The sequence below is a fragment of the Mesitornis unicolor genome, unplaced genomic scaffold, assembly GCF_000695765.1.
Source record: "Mesitornis unicolor isolate BGI_N332 unplaced genomic scaffold, ASM69576v1 scaffold9676, whole genome shotgun sequence".
Classification (NCBI taxonomy): Eukaryota; Metazoa; Chordata; class Aves; order Mesitornithiformes; family Mesitornithidae; genus Mesitornis; species Mesitornis unicolor.
In genome coordinates, this window is record NW_010190258.1 from 1 (window position 1) to 17,169 (window position 17,169).

The window sequence follows — 17,169 nt, forward strand, 5'->3', positions numbered from 1 at the left end:
CCCCGGGACGATGTCGGCGGGCGGCGGCGTTTCCCGGGGCAGAGCCCCTCTGGCAGAGCACGGGGTCGCGCTACCAGCGCCTGCTCTGAGCCCAGCTATGCCGGCTGGGGAGCGGAAGGCTTGCGGAAAGGGGGGGAAATGAAAACAAAAGCAAGAGAGAAGCTCTCCTAAGCTGCCTGGGAACATCTCCTTGATTATCACTTGCCAGACCAAAGGTGAAAACAACTCTAAAGGTGTTAATATTGATGGGGTTTATTCAGCTGTGAGACCAGGCAAGGGCAAAGGAAAATATTTAATGCTGTTTCCTTTTTAAAAATCATAAGCTCCCACCCTGGGCAGAAGGACCTATGCTGCTTTATAGAAGAGTAGCATGTTTGGAAAATGGATATTTGCAGGTTAGAAAGTGAAGGCAGGTGCTCAGGGGTATTTGAAAAGAGGCTGATCAGGCTGAGTGGAGACATTTCTCTCACTGTGCACTGGGAAAAAATAGTTGCTGTAAACGAGATGCTGAGGGTGATTCGCTTTGAAGTCCTGATTATTGTGTAAAGGTTACCTCTGTGGCAGGGGCACAGCAAATCATTGCAGAAGAGCTGAGGTAGATAAGACTACTTACATCAGTGCAGAATTCTCCTGCAAGTTAGGAGTTGTGATGTCAAGGCCTAAGGTTTTCCAAATTCCCTTCTGTTGTCAGCAAAACCCATTAATCTTCTATATGTGTCAGGTTACTGTATGCAGGTGGCAACACTTTAGCTGCTCTGTGTTGAAATTCAGCTGTTTGTTCATCACTGAATGCTGTGCAGGAGAAAGAGACAACTTTTCTGAACACTAAAATGAACGTTAGCAACACAGTTCCTAGTTGATAGTTCACAAGTAATGTACCAATAGTAGAAAGTCAAAACAATCACATTTTTGCAGGTTTTTTTTTTCTCCTCATGACTTCATAATGTTATTTTCATTTAGCAAAACCAGAGCAGTTTTGCATTAACTGGACATTTTATGAAAGTAGAAATGGGGTTTTGCCCTAAACCTCCTTCTTTTCTAGGTCACAGAATATTGTTTTTATTTTATTTTAGTGCAGTTCCAACTGTGATTCAAATGCAATGACAAGTGATTTTTTTTTTGGCCTCAAATAAAATTTTAAATACTTTTTCTCAGCTGTTTCCGGCCCCCACTAAATAGGTTTTCTGGTCACTCAGTAAAGAGTTCATGTGTGTCTGGCTGGCAATGTGAATTAAAATATGTTTCAGGAAGTTTAGTGAACACTTTTTCTTGCTTATGCTGCAGAGAATACTCCTTGCTCCTGTGGCTGTCTGTAATAGTGAGATTTTTAAAAACAATATTTCCAAGTGAACATATTGAATCTTTCTATATGATTTCAGCCACGACTTCAGTGCCAACTGAAGATTGCTCTTTTGGGAGCCTTGCTACCAGAATAAAGACATTGCCTATGTTTATTTAAGTATGAGCTATCACTCTCAGCTCATTATTTAGCTCTGTTCATTAACCTAAAGAACTCCCATAATGAGCCCATCTCTCAGCGCAGGAGTCTGTGGTCAGAATAGTGACTGGTCCAGGCACATGCTGATGCACTGACTCTTGGCAACATGGTACCCAAGTGCCCAACATTGAGTACCAAATAACTCATAAAGCTGAATGATTTTGTGAAGGAAGTAATTTCAGAACCAGACACTACATGCAGAAATTTCCATGTCCCCTGTCTTGCAGCACCCCGCCTCCTTAGGTTTAAAAATAAATATATATTCTAGCAGAACAAGTGGAGGTTTGTGCTGAAATACTGACTTTAAATATAGCAATATGTTCTGATAATGCCAGATATTTTTAATGAATTAAACCCAAGAGAAGCACGTATTCCAAGGTGACTGGAAGAGAGGCCTCGTGGTGCACTTACTCTTGGTCTGTGCAGGGGAAATGTGTGAATTTATTCTCTGAAGTCACGTTGCTAGTGAACACCGGCTACTACAGTGGGGAACCTGGTCACTCGAGAATGTATTTGCATTAACTCAAACTTTTATGGTCAGTTGGAAAAGGACAGCTTTTTACTTCGAATGAAATCTCTACACATGAGGAAAATTCATTCAGGCTTTATAGCCCAGGGGCCCATGCTTTTTCACTAAAATTCTTCGATAAAAATGGAATTCATTTAGATTAGATGCTTTCTGCTTAGTTACACAGACTTACAACATTCTGTAAAAGTTAATATAAATCAATATATGAAAAGCAGTGTGGCATGAATAAATTAGACAGTGTAATAGAAGCTTTTATTTCTTAGGTAACATAAAAAAGACTAAAAGGTCTTAAATTTTTAAAAAGAACATTTTAAAATTTTATTTCTGTTTTAAAGACAAGCTGTGGACACTTGCAGCAAAGAAACATACTTTTTCAGGAAAACATGCAAGCTGAGGCAGAGCAGTTAATGCTTTATGTTGTCTATAATGTTGAGAAACACTTATTATCAATTTATTTGACTTTCAGTCACTTCCAGGTAAGGTATTGGACTGCGATGTTTGGCTCACTGTAGCTTCTCCATTGTTTTTGGAATTTGGGTTGCAATAGTTGAAGTCATCACTATTTGTTTGCACAAAGGCTGACAGTTGCTTCAATTTCTGGGCACTCTTTGGCTGTAAGGAATTGACCTGAGGCTGAGCAAGAGAAAAAGCAGCATTTCTTTCCTTCATGAAGATCTTCCCTATTCCAGTGGTGCTTTCTTGTTCTCCGTACAGTGTTAAATAAGAGCAGTCTTAGCTTTTATTGGCTCGGAGAATTGCTCCAGTGTGGGTTGTACATAGATGCATAGACTAATGAGTTGGTTGCTCACTGTGGAAGGAGAAAGGAAACTGCCTCTGGGTCTATTTTAGGTGTAGCTACAACTTTTTTTCCTTTTTTACGATTTTGAACCCTTAACTATGTTTTTCTACTAAAGCGATCAAGAGAGCAGACAGTTGAGGTCACTTAAGAGTGAATACAATGTTTTCTCTATAGTGTGGGCCTTATTGGAAACATCCCATGGGGCTGGATCAGCTCCCACACCCATGTTAGACAAGTTCCTCCATTTGTGACTGATGCAGAGTTCAGCTCATGGGGCTGAAGCCTGGTCAGGTTTGTAAACTGTGTGCCCAAAAGGAGAATGGTGGGATTATCACTAAACCAGAACAAACTTTGTTTCATTTAGATTTAACCCTGAGCCAAATTCAAGCAAAGCTAAATGCTACAAGGCACTGAAAGTCCTGTGCGCCGCTGTTCCCAATTGCAGTGATATTGTTTACACCCATTAAATGTTTCATTTTCAAGTGGTTGCTCTGTTACCAAATCACAGTGAGATACCTTTACATTCAATCAAAAACTTTCCATTGTGAATCTTTTTCTCAGGTCTTCAAATAGCCACTGTTAAAAAACTCTTCTTCAGCTTTTAAGAGCTTGGTACTTTCATTTGAGAAAAAAATATGTAACAAAAGAAATGTAGCAAAAGGTTGATAAATTGAAAGCACTATCAAACCACATTTTGAGTTTTGTTACCACATAATATATAAAAATATTGGGAAATATAATTCAAAATGTCTTTGAAAAGTATAGTTGTCTATAACTATCTTCTAATTTTGTCTATAATTGTCTTCTAATTTGATTGTATTTTCTGTAGGAATCAGACAGATTGCTAGGAGCAAGCACATCTCTACAAATGAGCCTGTTGCCTGGCTTTTCTGTATAGGCAGTGAGGTAGACTCTTGTTCAATGTGATCAATTTCATAATAGATAAAACTTTTTTAAAGTGCGGGATCAGTGAATTGCACCCTAGGATGTCTACTGCCTCTCCATACCCTATTACAGATGCCTTGAGAGACTGGCTCAGATGCAGTTGCCTAGCTAGTACTAGGTAAGATTAATTCTCTCTCTCTCTCTCTTACTTCAGAGGTCTAAAAATTTATTCAAGCATGTATAATTTTGTTAAATACTGAAATAAATAAATGCTACTCGCTTGAGAATTAAAGTGGGGGCAATTTGGAGATATTCGTAACAGTCAGTCAGGTGTTTAGGTATGTAGGCTGAAATCTTGATCTTGTTAAAATCAGTGGGACTTCTCCAGATGTCAGTAGGGGCACAACATTGTTGCTATTTAATGTGATCCAAAAGCAAGCAGAGAATAGAGACCTTATTAATGTTGGACCTCATCTCAAGTAAAATGTCAGAAAGGGAATACTGGATGTTCAGCTGGTTTCCTAACAGACTACACTGTGCATTTTTTTGCTTAAGAAATCAGCTATCTTTTCATAAAAGTAATTCAGTGTTAAAAATTATCTGGAAGGCATTTTAGATATCTAGTAAGCCCAGAAAAAAGTGAATTCCACTGGAAAAATAATCAGTTTAATAACCAAATGAATTGAATATGCTTGTACTGCAGCGCCTGAAGAGCATACTTAAATTCAGGAGCCCTGATTACTCCATTGTCATAAATGGGACCTCTCTGAGAGCGTGAGTGTAAGTAGTCATTGCACTTCTGTAGGCTGGGACAGAATGATACAGCTAAGCAGGGAACACAATGTGTTATGGATCAAATCTGTTTCTGGATGTCATGCAATGCAAAGGTAAATACGAATTACTGGTCGGAATCTGAACACCAAGCTAGGTTTAGTTCCCCTGATTTGGCTTTTGGTCTGCTGGTATCATCAATTTCCTGGCTTGTAGTACAGTGCAGCCAGGAGTTCAGATTCACAGAGGGCCAAGAATTACTCCATTACAGAATATTGAAAGTAAAACCTAGGCGATGCAACTCATACAGAAGTAAATACACTGTGTGACAGGTATAAAACTGCTGAACTAAATGGTATTTGTCACTGTTTTTTTTTTCAGAAGTACCTCAGCTGCAGGGCAAAACACAAGGACATGAGCTACTGACCTCCTCTTAGCATCAGGACCAGATGTACTACCCTACACTTCACCATCAATTACGAGCGATTGAAAACCACCTCGCGGAAAAGCTGATCAACCCATGACATCAGTGGACATCTTTCGTAAAACATATTTTACGTACTTCTGCTGAGATCTTTTTTCCACCTACCGCATGGTACTATATTACTTACTGGGCACTAATGGTAGCCTCCAGAAAGTGCAGCTCCAAATGGTCAACCTCATCCCTTAGCAAGAAGAAAATCTGGATACTGGATAGCAACAACGTCTTCAGAGAAAATGGTATACGGAGGAAAACGATTAGTTTCCTGCCATTGTTTCTTCCTGTTAACAGCCAAATTCTACTGGATATTCACCCTGATGCAAAGAACTCATGGCCAGGAATATGCCCACTCCATCCGACTGGATGGGGACATCATCTTGGGAGGACTGTTCCCTGTCCATGCAAAAGGGGATAGAGGGGTGCCTTGTGGGGAGCTCAAGAAGGAGAAAGGGATCCACAGACTAGAGGCAATGCTGTATGCAATTGATCAGATTAATAAAGACCCTGATCTTCTTGCCAATATCACTTTAGGTGTCCGGATCCTTGATACATGTTCCAGGGACACTTATGCATTGGAGCAGTCCTTAACATTTGTGCAAGCACTGATAGAAAAAGATGGTTCAGACGTGAAGTGTGCTAATGGTGACCCACCTATTTTCGCTAAGCCAGACAAGATATCAGGTGTGATAGGTGCTGCAGCAAGTTCTGTGTCCATTATGGTCGCAAATATTTTAAGACTTTTCAAGGTAAGGAATATTTTCTACGTTTCTTTTAAATTTCAGGCACAAGAGAGGTGCTTGTGTTTTGTTACCTTCAAAAAAGAAAATACATTTTCAGATTCAGGAATCTGAAATGTCTGGTTTACCCTTTCAAAGCAAAGGAAAAAAAAGAACAATGATAGCAGACCCTAATTTAAGATGCCAAATGCCTTTCTTGAAGTTCTGAACAATCAGAGTACATTTTAATTCTTTAGGGATTTGTATTTTTTTACTACTAACATTTGCTCCATATTGAATGTTTATGCTCATCAAGACGAGGTTGAAATTGATCTTCCAGATTTCCAGGATAGTGAAATATAAGGTTTCAACACAAATCCATTTGTAGGAGGACCAGGTAATTTCTTTAAATAGGAAGATATGCCCGTAATAATCTAGTGCTATTGATGTGCATGTCTAGCCAAATGAAGGGTACTGAAATATCTTTGATTTCCTTGAAATCTTAACCTCCTCCATATTTTTTTACAAGGTGATAAATTTTTCCAGACTTTGTGAGAGATTACTTTTGGACAACAGTTGCACTGGCATTTCCTTCCATGTACTTTATTAAGCTCTGACATTATAAATAACGGAAGAGTAAACCTGCCACTTCTAAACTTGCTAAGTTAGATGGAAAGATGAACACATTCTAATCAATCAACTTAGCTAGAACAGATAAGGCAGCAGACATTTAATTTTTAATCCTGTTCAATGGCAAACAGGTGACGGTAAGTTGAGCACCTTTTTGTACACATGGAATGACTGTAACTTTTGTCTGAATCTATTATCGTCCTACCTCCCACTGGTATTCAGACTCGTTCCTTCTGTTCAGAAATCTTGTCTTATGTCCTACAACTTCATAACCACTGATGACCACTTAAAGACCACTGCTTTGGCTTTGGTGGAGAAGATTCTGATAATGTTAAATATTGCTGTGATGAATTTTGAAAAGTGTTGTGCTTGTTTTCTAATTGTTGTGACTGAGAGACTGATTAGATATAAGGAAAGATTGCCTTTTTTTTTTAAGTCTTCTCAAATTGACCGAGACTGTTTCAATCACTTAAAGGGAGATTTTTGTCCTTCCTTCTGGTTCTTCCATGAAGGTCATAATAATGGATTTACAGTTCAGTGGAGGAGCAAAGTGTCTGCTGGGTTGTGGTCAGGTATTCATTACAATCTCAAAACTGATCTCTAACTGTTTTAACTGTCCCTAACAGTTACTACACAGGTTTGAGAGTAGTGGACTTGTTCCAAACATATGTTTTGCATGTGAAAATCAGGTACATAAAACTGAGATAAGGCTTAAAAATGTTCTGTATGGAGAGCACCTCTGGAGCCACGTCTGGTGCGGGAGACCTGTCTTTCCTGAGAGTAATCACGCATGCTGCAGGAGGTGTCTATTTTTACTTTCACATCCTTTTATGAAGCTGTGTTACCCTATTAAATAATGCATGGTTCTGAAGTAATAATAGATGGAACGGTCACTTTAATACGCATCAAAATGCAAGGCCACACAGACTACTGCTTACACGCAGTTTTGAGTTGAATACAGTGCCATAGACTGATTTGAGAAACTAAGCCTTGTAAGACATGCATTAACTGTGAATTAAGAGCAGCAAGAAGGAAAGAGGCCTATGAATTGTCTAAGATAGTGGTAATTTGTCTTCTGAAACCATGACAGCTACCTCCTGATTTCCATTATGCAATAAGATTGCAAATAACGTTCTACTGCAGTCTTAATCAATAGAGGGTCACATGATATCCCCTCTGGGGAAAGATCTTATTTACCCATTTAATTGATGTAACACAGCTGCTGGCAAAAGGAGGAGACATCTCTTTTAGTTTTAATTATAGACCCTGCACAAATATTCTCAATAATGTAAAAAATGACAAATTATACCCTTTAATGTCTGATGTTGGACCCGCATCTGAAGTCTGTTTTTACACCTTCCTCTCAGAAGTAGATCTGTTATCTCTGCATAAGCAAATGCTTCTGGATAAGGCCCTCAGTTAGCAGTGCTATGGAAATCATTCACAATGGTTGTAGTCGAGAGGATTAGGAAATCAAGGGTCACTTGCCAGAAATACAGAAGTATAATCCAGTTTGGGTTGTACTCAGACCAAAGGCATGGGCTGAGATTCTCAGCTGATGCATCCCCACAGCTCTGCAGTTGTGGACCAAGACCTTGGTCCATGCCCACAAAGGCTCCAGGCATGAAATTGTGTTTACTATATCTTGGTGTATGTCAAGGCTAGTATAAATGCTTGTACTTTCATTGAAGTCAGTGATCACCATTGTGCAAATGCTTGTTTCCATTATATCCAGGATGAGTGTGATTCATCCATATTTTTGTCTAACAGTTCTAGTCAGCAAATTGAACCTGTAATTTGAACTTCAGTATTGCTTTAATATCTACTCTGAAGTTCCTAACTGTCAGGACTACGTATTTTTTGAGCACATTTTCATCCAGTGAAATTTTAATCTGTGATGAAATTGTAAGAAGTATATTATATCACTCAGTGTGAATACACAAAGATAGCCTGTGAAATAGTATGCTTAGCAGCTCAGTTTTTCATGCTGCTTTTGTTCTTTTTTTTTGCCTTTTCTTTCCTTTCTTTTATTGATTTTACAACGTAAAACATACAGGTCAATAGTCCTATCTGATGATCTGGTGGATAGCATAAACTGATTGATAGTCATAGTATCCTTTTAACTAAGTGTTTTCATCAGAAGAGGGGAGGCAGGACGCCACAGAAAATGACCTTGATATTGAGGGGCTGGCTGTCCCCACTGGACAACTCTCACTAGCACAAAGGCAACTTTTCTACTGAGTGGATCACTCAAAATCTTACTCTCTTACCTGGCTTTGTATCATTGAAATGTTGGCCTCCTGTAGGGTGCTCAGGCAAAACCAGGTGGTATCCATTAGCTTCTTTGTGTGAAGCTTACAAGCATTTGGGATGTTCAGGATCTCACAAAACTTGGCCTGGAGGAAACAAGAGACTCTCTAACTGAGCTCACTTAATGTATTATGTTCCCTGTATTCAAAGCTTCTACTTGTTCAATATCTAAATAACTCATGTCAGTGGTTAAAATCTGCTGGAAAAAAAAAGAGAGACATTTGTTTATGCTGACGTCCTCCATCTGAAAACGTCACGCTGTTTCTGAACTCCTTGGTACACTCCAGCTGTCACCTTCACACATCTTCTAGCCAATGTCACACTGGGAGCAGTCTAGGGATGATGACTTGCATGTGAATTGAGATGAGAGGACAGTATGCTTGGTGAATTGTGATCTTAAGCTTTTATGTAGATACTTATGTACTATACATGTACTTATACATCTACTTATGTAGATACTTATACATGTGTATAAAGCCAAAATATTCATCAGCAGTTTTACTTCTTTCTTTGCCTTGCCTTGCCTTTTGTTTTCTTCTTTTTTCCCCAAGACTAAATGACTTATTTCCTCTTTTTGGTCAAATTCCTTTCTTTCTGCACCACTGTAATCCACTTTAATAGCTACTGTCTGGAGGGACTAATAATCACTCCATGCACATATGCCTTATACATTTCATACACATTTACCTCTTCAGAAGTACAAGTACAAATGACATTATGGAGTTACTCCTTCAAGTTTATGTGCAACCATCCAAAATGCAAGGGATAGTTTCTTTCAGTAAATCTAGAAGTGAGTGCATTAGCTCTCTAAGCATTTTGTTTATTTGCTTTCATTGTTTTCTTGACTCATTTTGGATTTTAGCATGTTGCTTTGGCTGGCAGCCTAGCACAGCTACCAGCGCTGTACCTGGATGATGCTTTTTTTAGGCTCAATTGCAGGTCTTTTTATCTTTGGCTGCCATTCCTCGCTCTTCCTGCCTTGTGTTCCAGACCTGCACAAAGCAGCAGACAGGTCTCCCAGAAACGAGGGAACTACCATTGTACAGAGCTGAGCCTCACTGAACTTCATAAACACAGGGCTGTATTTAAGGGTGGCAATAGAGTGCATCTCATGATTGAAGGGAATGTGATGCAAATAAAATGTAGTAAAATTTTACCACATTATTTCAGAGAGCAGATACATACTTTTGTGAGGCAACCTGAACTATACACAGTTTCTCACTCTATATCTACGGAAATTCTTGCACCTCATCAGCGTTACTGACTTCAGAGGCTCTAGGGAGATGCAGGAGTCAGTCTCTTCCATATCTGACTGCAGGGCTTTTTCATAATGAAAGAGCTTTACCATAAACTTTATAAGTGAAGATCAGGCTGAAGAATTTTACCCAACATATTTGCATTCATTAAGAAAAAATGTGCTGCACCAATTAAAATATATTTGTTAATAACATTTTCTGCTGCATAGCATTTGAAATTTGAAATAGGTTTATTTTTATTTTCTTTAGTTGTTAAAATGTGTGGAAAATCTTGTGTGAAGAAAAATTGTTGTTAGTAGGGAGAAGATGACTGAAACATTTTGAAACCAGCTCTTAAGATTAACAGATTTGTTTTACTTTTGTTCTAGATAATATTTTCACTTTCTGAATAGTTTTTAATTATAAAAGGAACCCATTGCCAATACAACCCATTTAATTTTACAGGGTTTTTTTGTAGCTTATTACAAGCACATATCTGTTTAGTGCCTGAGCATCTTGTCTTGTTATTGGCTGGAAATAGCATTATAGTAATTCCATTTTTTCTATGGTGGTTTTTTTTTCCCATAATTCAGCTTATTTTACATAGAAACAACATTCATGTCTCTTTATATTTCCATGGTAGTAAATACTTAAGTATGCAAAAAACCCTTCTGATTCTTCTGTCAGTAGCAGGTTAAGTGTGATATGGTCAGGAGAGTTTAATGCCAGGTCAACACCAATGTAAAATTATAGGTACAACAGATACTTCACAAGTATCAATAATGAAAGAGTTGTAAGTTTTTTAGTTGCAGCCAAAAGAAATAATAGGTTTTCAGATTCTGTGAAAACTGCTAGGACTGATTAACATCAAATTTCATTTGTGCTAAGCTGCTTGAGGCAAGGGAGTACAAAACCAACTTGATTTATTCATTCAGTATTTTACAGTGTATTAGTTCCTTAAATATTCTCCTAAATATCTAATATTTTTATTCTTCTCTAATTTCTGGAAGGAGTTATAACTAGTAGGTAGAGCAAAGAGGCTGTTTTCTGTATCGTTTTCCATGTTTGTCATTGGTTTGCTACAAGGCTTTAGTAGCATCTCTTGGTCTTTTTGTGCTTCTCTTTTGTCATTTTGATTTGATTGTATTTAACCATTTCACAGGAACAATTGGAAGCTTGATTAAAATTTTTTAAATGGTTTGAGATATCTCCCCTGTTCCTGTAGGCAAGCTGAAGCTGTCTAAAATGTTGAGGTTTTTTGTATCCTTCCACAACAACCTTACAAAGAGACTGTAGCCATTAAAGAGCAACAGTCTGATTTTCTTTCTACGGCCCCGAGGGCAGTTGAGACTATATATATATACATACATTTTTCCCTCACACAAAGGAAACTGCCTATGCAGAGAGAATTATTTCACCCTTTCATGGCTGAAGTTTTGCTGAGTTCCTACTGCTGTATTAGGGTGGTCTGTATGTGACAGAGGCACCTGAGTTATTTGCTAAATGGTACCTATGCTAATATAGATATCAGCTGTAATTTCACAAATGAGAAGACCAAACGGCTGAGAGGAGTCTTGCAGTTCAACAGGAGCTCACTTATGCACAGAAACACAAACTCTGCAGTGGCCTTTTTAAAAGATCTTGTGTTAATGGGAGGCAATTTTTACGTCTCTGCTAGTAAACAAAATGTACCTGGCATAGTTCTCTGGCAGCAAGGCCAGCTGACACAGACAATCCACATCCGTAACATAAACACTTTTATTCCCCAAAATCATGGGGCTGCATGAAAATTATTGGGAGGGAATGATTCCTGACCCATGCTGACTTCTGAAGGCTCTTCTCAGTTCTGCCCAGTGACAGGACAAGGGGCAATGGTCACAAACTAAAACACAGGAGGTTCGACCTAAACATAAGGAAAAAGTTCTTTATTGTGAGGGTGACACAGCACTGGACCAGGCTGCCCAGAGAGGTTGTGGACTCTCCTCTGGAGACATTCAAAACCCGCCTGGACGTGTTTCTGTGTGATCTTCTCTAGGTGATCCTGCTCTAGCAGGGGGGTTGGACTGGATGATCTTCTAAGGTCCCTTCAAACCTCTACCATTCTGTGATTCTGTCTGGAAATTGGGAGACTTGGTTGGCACAGGTTGTGTCTGAGTTGTGCTGTCCTGGTAGTCCAGTGCTGGAGGCAGTTGAGCTGGTGTTGAGGGACGCACTCAGAAATGATGTGATTTACCAGTGTAGATGTCGCTTCTGATTTCTCAGAACAGAGCTTCTCTGCTCCTATGTCACACTGAAGGGAAGGCAAGACACGGCAAGGATCATTGATGCTGTTTCAGTGTTTTAGTACAGCAATGTTAGTTTTATTAGCCATGATGAGAACTAATATAAGAACTTTTTTTTCCCCTGGTGGATAATTGTTTCAGTGTGGTGACAGCTGTGCAATATGAATAGTCCTGCAGTCTGACTGTCATCAGAAACCAGGCACGACACTATTGCGTGTTACGGCCAACTGATAGATTTTGTGGGTTTGTGTATTTCCATCCTCATTATTTTCCCTAAAGCACATTGTGCTTTTAGGATTAAACTGGTTTACAGTGCTTAAATGTATATCCTTGTATTTACCAGAGAAAAATAGTCATCCAAACAAAAGTCTTACTGAAGGACACTAATTCCACATGAATGAATCAAATAGCCAAGAGCAAAATGCTCCTCTGGGCTGGGACCTACATATGCTCCCAGATCAGAAAAGCAAGATATTATGTCCCCTATCCTTCTGACAGGACAATTAAGCATTTAAGTGAGGCCTTAAATTAGGAGGCTGTTTGCCCTTGGCTGCCTGTGCCCTCAATAGAGAGAGTAAAATGCTTTCAGAAGGGGAATATAAGAGATCTGTGAGTTTGGCTGCATCTTTCGTATTTACAGAAAGCACATGGGTGGACCCATGCTTGCACTTTCCCCAGAAAGAATCTCTTCTCACGGAATGGCTTTGAAAGCCTTGCATGGAAGTGATAGGTGACTCTGTACACATTTATGAGGACATTTTAAACACCTGCAAGGGTGGTGTCAGTTTCTTAATTCCTTCCTCACTTTTCTAGGGGAGATATCTACTTCATCTTCTTTTACCTTCCATTTCTCTGGGTCTATTATATTTATCTCTGTTTTTGTCTTAAGAAAAGCTACTTTTTCACCACTGTCTCAAATTTCATTCCATAGTCTCCAAACAAAATTTTTCTCAGACATGCTGAGTAGGCAAGACTCTGACTGAGGCTTAGTTTCTGTGGGTCATGAGTATGAGTGAGTCAGAAGGAGAAAGAGCTGAAGTTTGGGTGACTTACGAGTGAGACCTATTGATGGGAATAACAGAAAATAAGGGAAATGCTTGAAAAATTGAGAGGAGAGTCCTTTTTACCTCACAGTAGGATTTCTTGTCTGGCACTTCAAATAGATACCTGGCTGTAACTCTTCTCTGAAAGAAATAATTTCTGATAATAATGCTGAGATATGCCATCCTATTGTATCTCCTTTATAGCTTGGGACTGTGGAACGGGAGCAGAAGTGATTTCTGAGCTGGATTAATTCATATTTCGAGTTTTGGCTTATGTTCTTTCATAGTAGGTGCCTGCAGCATTTAGCTGCGTAGCAGCGGTATTTGTAAAAGCAGAAACAGAATCTTTATTCCTTCTTCTCTGATAAGTTTATGCACATGGCTCTTCTATAAACTTAAAAGTAGCAAAAGGATGATATCCCATTTTGAGCATAATTCTACAAAAAGCTTCTAACAAGTTCCTTTAGCTTTTTTCTACGATAGTGGCTCTGTCACATTTAAAAAGCCATTACAATCTTCTTTCAGGCCGAGTAAAATTTTGTCAAGCAACTCTACTGCATTACAGTAGCACTGATCCCCTACGGCAAGTGTTACTCTTATTCAGATAAATTTTCTTTGGCTTTTGTTTTTAAGTCCTTTGGAATGTTAAGGTCTTAGTGAAAAGTGATCACCGCAGTTATGTTTAGGCTGTTCTTTAGAGAAGTATTTCTGAGGCTGTGGATCCTGCAGTAGTTCTCCTGGCCTGACACTTCCAAAACAGAACCCAGGAAAAGAGCTGAAGAAAGGGCTGGCTTTCTTACCATTTTTATTTCTTCTTTTGGTGCCATGAGTGTGCTTTGGTTTTATCAGTAGTGCTGAAACACAAAATCCGCTTCCCAAAGAGCTGACTTCCTTGAGGGCTGTCACCCAGACAAGGACTCACCAGTCCAGAAGGTGTGCCCTGAGAGCGCAGATAAAGTTACAGCAGGTCTCAAGACTTGTCTATTCAGATGTTATGTTAAAGGATTATTAAGTGAAGTGGAGCATTGGCTAGAATGCTGAGAAGCACTGCTAGAGAAGACAATACGTTCTGGGTAGTAATAGAAAGGAAGGCTGTATGTGTGCTACTGCACATGTCTATTTGCTACGTTATTCTATTACCATAGATTCATTGGCTGTGGACTATATAGTCCAAACAACCTTTCATGAGAGTGCTGTGGGAGATGAAAATATATCTTGATAATCCTCGGCAAGGAACTAATTTATCATTAGAAGCAACATTAAAAAATCCTGGAGAGGCAGACCGTGCTCATTGTTATGATGTCTGGGAACAAACAAAAACATGTCCCACAGAGAGACAAACAGGTTGGTATCAAACACTGAATGGAAAATGCAAAAGCTTGGGAATCCCAAGACTGCAGAAGGCTTGCTACAGGTATACAACTTGTTTTATGATTCAGATACCTGCATCTGCCCAGTTCAGGAGCAGCAGACAAGTAGCATAAATTGCTGTATTGTTTAGTATCTGTCTGGATAGGACCTGCTTGTGGAATTCTGTTTACTCACAAGGGAAACAGCATCTGATTTTTGTGTCACTTGGTCTCATTTAAATGAGGAAGACTCCCCAGGAAAGCAATGAATTCCAGGGAAGCCAGTGAATTATACCACTGTAAAACTGGAGTTATCCAGTGGGAAATAATGTCCTGTGTCCGTGAAAAATTGCATCGTGTTGGTAAACCTACTGTCAGTAGGTTTTCTATTCCGGTACGACAGTTCAACACGTGTGTAGCAAAAGCGGATGTGGGTCCTCAGTTACTGCTTCATGACCATGTTTCATCATGGTGATGTTTTTTTGGTCTCAGTTTACAAAGAGATCTGGCTATGTCCAGTTGGAAGAGAGGCAATTTGTTTCTTTGGGACAGCACTGGTCTTGGAGGAGCTGGCAATCTGATCACCACCGGTACGCCTCTGCAGAGTGGTGCTTATAATATGAACTAATGACAAAAATAGCACTCCAAATTCTACTGGTGAAGAGCAGTTAGTGGAGCACAGATGTGTGTAACTAGGATACTGTTTCAGGAGGGAAAGCCTGGGTTGACTCTTAGAAAAAAATATTGCTAAGTACCCTATTGTACATTGTCTAAAGGTTAATCCATTTGTTCAGGGTAGGTGAAATGCTATATTTCCTACTTCCTAGTTTTCTGGAGATTAAATTGAATATATTTACAAAAACTATTTAGTTTTGTATCTGTGGGGAAATGGTGTAGGTAAAGGACATAGTGCTTTCCACTCCTAACTTTGATGGTTCTGTTTGGAATACATTGCATAACAAACCACAGGATTTAAAAGTTACCAGCTGCTATATTTGCTTTCCAAAGTGTGAAGAAAATAGGTATTGTCCTGAGGATTAAAGGGTTGATTCTCTTTGTGCTCAGTTCAGGCAGAACTGAAATGTTTGTAATGAAAGTAAAAGCTATTAGAAAGCATGAAATATGAGAGGAAAAAAATGTGTTTGTGTCTTCTTTGTTGGACAGAATTTGACAATGCCCTTTGAAAGTTTAAGTGTAAGCATTTATCTTATTAACCAGCATTTCTTTTTTTTGTGCATGCTGCAAACAGTTCCACTTGCAAAACCTAAATTCAGTCAGAGCTGTTGTTTCAGCCCACTGGGAACTGTTTTGCCAAATATCTTTTGAACAGCAGAAACTCATGATCTGTGAGCCAGTTCACATCTTCAGTACCAACTGAACAGCATTTTGGAAACTGGATGTGTAAGGTGTTTGAGACAAGATGTACTGCAGAGAAAGCGTAATATCTGTTGGGCTGGTATCAGGGACGGGACTATGAAGGGAGGGTGGCTGTGCTGTACACAGGAGCGTGAAGAGCTTGCAGTTGTAACAGATGCTGAGAGGGCCTTGTGACTCAAGGTATGATTTCCTGCTGTTCCTGCCAAGTTGCAAAGCTTGTGTTTTTCTTTTTTTCTCTCCTTATTTCTATTTTTAGGCGGAATAGTAAAACACTTGTGCTTCGGGAATGAAGATTCACTGTTCAAGTTATACTTATTTTATTGCCTTTTTGCATAAATAAGGTTTGATTCTGGCATGCAGGAGAGAGAGTAAATATGCAAAAAGCAGATGAAAACAGGGAATTTTTGGGGTGGGTCACATAATCATTCGGCTTAATGGCAAGCTGCAAAGCTTTGTCTGAGTGTGACAGACTGCCCTCGCTGTGTGGTGGTGCCTGCTGAAGCCTCACATCCTTTGTCTTGCTTCACCACAGATTTTCTCTGTGACCTTGGGCAAGTGATGCAGAACCGAATCCTCAGCCTGGCGGTCAATCCCTGCGATGCTCGGGGCCCAAGTGGCTCTAGAGGGCTGAAGTCCAGGGTCCTCTGCCCCTGGTTATAGCACTGCTGTGCCCAAAGGGATTTGTGAATATAAAGGCTCCTTGATAATCAGATATAGGAGTGAGGAGTGGGGGCATATAAGTACTTCAGATAGCTAGTTCTTAACGAGGGATTTCTTGTATCCTCTTACATAGTTCCTTCCCCTGGGTTTTGCTATGAAAGGGGATTATCCAACTCACTGTATGATTTAAATATGCAAGTCATCAGTCTCTGGAGCAAGTGGTGAAACCTGCCTGACCTGCAATCAGAGGCTGTACATTCTCCTTAGGAAACCATGGCAGTCAAAGAAAAAGAGCCCCAGAGCCAGCAAAAGATATTTGGATTATTGCCCAGTAAAAGTAAAATTGTTAAAACTCATCTCTGCAATCTATATTAGAGTGATTGCAAAAAATGAATGTCTGCCATTATTCCAACAAATTATGAGATTAAGTAGTGTAGGATAAAAGAAAATAGACAGGTGTGTGCAAATGTGTGTTCTATTTAGTTGAGTGGATTTTTTTGTTCTTAAATGCTTGAGAAGAGTGACAGTCCAATCAGTTTTGTAAAAGATTTGCTAACTGACAATTATTCCGTTTTATTTCTTGGTGTCTCAGGAACCATTTCGT

The 17,169-nt window shown here is 39.3% G+C and overlaps 1 pseudogene; it reads left to right on the plus strand.

The window, feature by feature from the left end:
- Positions 1-5,199: 5,199 nt before the first annotated feature.
- Positions 5,200-5,709, plus strand: LOC104542134 (annotated as a pseudogene).
- Positions 5,710-17,169: the final 11,460 nt, after the last annotated feature.